The sequence below is a fragment of the Tiliqua scincoides genome, chromosome 7 (assembly GCF_035046505.1).
Source record: "Tiliqua scincoides isolate rTilSci1 chromosome 7, rTilSci1.hap2, whole genome shotgun sequence".
NCBI classification, from domain to species: Eukaryota; Metazoa; Chordata; class Lepidosauria; order Squamata; family Scincidae; genus Tiliqua; species Tiliqua scincoides.
In genome coordinates, this window is record NC_089827.1 from 13161651 (window position 1) to 13165563 (window position 3913).

A 3913-nucleotide genomic window follows, 5' to 3' on the forward strand; every position below is an offset into this window, starting at 1 on the left:
TTCTCAAAGACTGCTATTCTGGTGATAATAAACTTCCTTCACTCAGCATTGTCCCAACATCTCAGCACCATTCCTTGGTTCTAGCCCTGAAACACATAATTATTGGTCTTGGTGCAAGAGAATCATCTAAGGGAGCTTCAAAGCAGGCTTCTTGACTGTTTTATTACATTATTAATATTGTTCAATAGCCAGGGTTTTGTTGGTTGTGTTTTTTTTAAAAACTAATGGGAAATAGTTTGACAAAGCTGTCTTAGAAATGATTGCGAGTAGGTGACTAACCTCACCTATCCTAAGTCTCTAATCATGATCATCATCATAATGTCTGAATAAAGTGTTTTTAAATGTGCCTTGATAAGTATTGACAAATTCACTCATAACAGCGACATAAAAGCTATTATAGTCTAATAGGCTCATAAAATGCATTCTTCAAAGGGTCTTACTTATATATTTGCATAATGGGGAAAAGGGTTGTGATCTTCTGGAACAAATAATGGTAAAATTAAAGAAAAGAAAAGCTCTTGCAATGCATTGCATAAAAATTGGTGCAACTGTCATTCTGCTGTAGTCAATGGGAAGCATTGCTATTAATTGTTTGAGCAGCATATGTTGCATACATTATTGTACTTGCATTTAGATGTTGGCACATGACTGCTGACTTCAGAGAGTCTAAAATATGGTATTTTTCTTAAGTATTTTATTTCCTACTCTTACTTCAAATGCATTTATTCATGGATTATTGTTCCCCCCCCCCCAATGTTTGAAACTACTTTGAAGACAAGGCTGTTTCACTCTACAGTGGCATAGCCCATCAATTCTCCTGTGTTCTTTAACTGCCAGGATCCTATTGCAAACATTCAGTGAGAATAAGTTGAGTTCAGGGGTGGCCCAAGCTGATCCCCTTCCCCTCCTACCAATTTCACACACACCGTGCCCATCTACAGCTGCCATCCACCAGTGCCTCCACGCACACTGATGTTCTGTGCCTGAGGAAGAGTGTCAGATGCAGTGGCGTCACTAGGGTTTCCATCACCTGGTACGAGAGGCCAGCACGTCACCCCTATGATGGACCACCTCCGGTGCAGTAGGCAGGGTGACAATCTGCACATTGGGCATGATGACGTACCATCGCCCCGCCCCTGCTGGGTTTTTGGCTATAACTTTTGATAGAACAGAGATATTTCAACGCGGGTTGTTTCAGTGCATTCTGCATGAAATTACACATTAATTGATATATAACATGATGGTATTATTCAAAAATACCAAAATTTTAAAAATTTTGGCCAGCAGTGGTATAATAATAATAATAATAATAATAATAATAATAATAATAATAATAATAATAATAATAATAATACAGGTATTTCTATACTACCTTTCTTGGTCCTCAGATTTCTCCTTAGACTTTATTCAAGGTGGTTTACATAGGCAGGCAAATTTAAATCCCCGTAGGGATTTTTACAATTTGAAAGAAGGTTTCTATTTTTCAAGAAACCACAACATTCAGGTGTTTCTTTCTTGATCTGGTCACACATTCTGGCCTCCATCCTCCCACGCTCAGAGCAGATGGAACAGCTCGGCTCAGCTTGTCAGCTCCTTCAAGGTCACATGGTGCCGGTGGCCTTCCTGCCTTACCTGGGTGATTGTGCCATAGCCAGAGGCTCCAGGCTGCCTGTGGCACTTTGATCTCCACCAATGAGCTGGGCAGTGTGGGGAGCAGGCACCTGGAAGTACATGCCATCAGGGGGATGTGTACTACTGTTCCCCACACACACCCACCTCCTCCATTTTTTTCTTTAAATTTGGCTCAGAGACTTGAGACTCAAGAAACTTGAGACTTGACTTGAAAATTTGAGCAAGGACTTGGGACTTGACTTGGGGTTAGGGACTTGGCTGCCTCTATGTGGTTATGATGACATGTAGATTAATCTTTAATTAAGATTTTCTTTTTGCAGAACCTAAACTTTTGAGTGTAAAGTCAATCAATTCATAATATGAGAACTCTCTCTCTCTCTCTCTCTCTCTCTCTCTCACACACACACACACACACACACACGCACGCGCGCGGGGACGAATCCTCCTCCTATTAAGGAACAATAATATTGCAATCCTAGATTGCTAATAGCTAACAAGCAGCCACCGCATACAGAGTCAGCTTTGCCCTCATTACGTTTTCAAGAGGTTCCGTATACACAGATTGCCTCTAGTGCTGATAGAGCAGGGAAAATGCAGTCTTTTGATCTCCATTGTGGTATATTATTTTTCCACCCGGCGGTTGTTCCTATGTTGAGTGTTTGTTTCTACTTTAATGAGGATGTCAACTTTCATCCCGGGAGATGTGCGGGTCACTTTGTCGAGTGCATTCTCACACATACTCCGGCACACACGAAAGCAATGCATCAGCTGGAAATTTTGACTCGTCGCCGAATTATTTCTCCGCAGCAAATGGCTTTCCTTTTGACGTATTTTAATGTACCTGCACACTGTGAGGAAGAGTGGGTGAACTGAAAACAGGCTGTTTTATTAACCCAGCAGTCACCTTTGAGGTTCAGAAAAGTCCTCTTTTTTTCCTGTCTTTGTACATAATCCCAAGAGACTTGTACCTGGCTTCCCTTGGAATAACAAAGTCCACCACAAGCCTCCAAACATGATTGTTAACTGAATGGCAACTGTTTCTTCTCATCTTTTATTTTATTCTTAGTGGCACATTAGGGATTGTGTCCTTTTGGGTGAACTGTACACACCGGAACCTTAATTTAGCTTTCTTTTATGGAAGCTTTTCTCTCACTGTTGTGGATGGGCATTGTAGTAGAAATTAAATTAGTGTTCTTGCATTATTTGTGTGTTTTGGCAGTGATTTTCTTCCAACTGTGCTAAGAGTGGAATGGGGAAAAAAAAAATAGAGCCGCGTTAAATGTCATAAGAAGTGACAGTTTCTGCTGAGAGGAAACTCTCTGAAACAGGAAGAGAGATACCATCAAGGAGAGCCCAATGTGCCCTACCCAGAATGCCCTATTCCCTGCTCAAAGTGCCCTGGATACAATAGATGTTTTTCTGTTGGTACAACTTATTCCTTAATTCCAAAATAGAAGACGTATCTGAAGGAACCATTCTGCGCTAGTCACTTAAAAAAATCCAGCCTTGTGCAAAGCATGCAATAGATTTATCTCATTTAAAAACATTCCCCAATTGATTCATGAACCAAGAATAAAAGCTCGCCAGTGGGAAAGAGGAAGCTAGATGAGTTCAAAATGGCTTGGTAATCTTTAACAAAGGGTGCAATCCTAACCCACTTTCCAGCACCAACATAAGGACAATGCAGCTCCGAGGTAAGGGAACAAACATTCCCTTACTTTAAGGAGGCCTCCGTGACTGCTCCCTAACTGCAGGATGCAGTACGTGCCCCATTGGCACAGCTATGTCAGTGCTCGGAAATTGGTTAGGGTTTGGGCCAAAGTGACTTAAAAAAATCTGTCCCTGATCAAAATAATTTTAACTGACTCTATAACTCTAAAGTTAACCTTTCATGAACCCTTGTGCTTATTCTTATTTTTAAAAAAATTCTGGTGATAATTACAGCAACTGTTACCTTGCACATGCCTGATCTCATCTGATCTCGGAAGCTAAGCAGGGTCAGGCCTGGTTAGTACTTGGATGGGAGACTGCCTGGGTATACTGGGTGCTGTAGGCTTATACCATAGTCTTTTGAGACTGAAGGTTGCCAACCAATCAGTGTTCAACTATTCTTCTATCCACACCTGTTCTAGCCATTGCTAGCTAGTATGACAACAAAAAGTTCCTCTGACAACAAAAAGTTCCTCCTCTTAATTAATTTTGCATTTGCTGGTGAAGAAATTCTGGCTGGATTTTTTTGTCTTTCCAGGTCAGCTAACACTGCCAAATGACATCATCATAA

At 41.0% G+C, this 3913-nt stretch overlaps 1 pseudogene; it reads left to right on the plus strand.

Moving 5' to 3' along the window:
- Nucleotides 1–3568: 3568 nt before the first annotated feature.
- Nucleotides 3569–3688, plus strand: LOC136657721 (5S ribosomal RNA; annotated as a pseudogene).
- The last annotated feature ends 225 nt before the right edge of the window (nucleotides 3689–3913 follow it).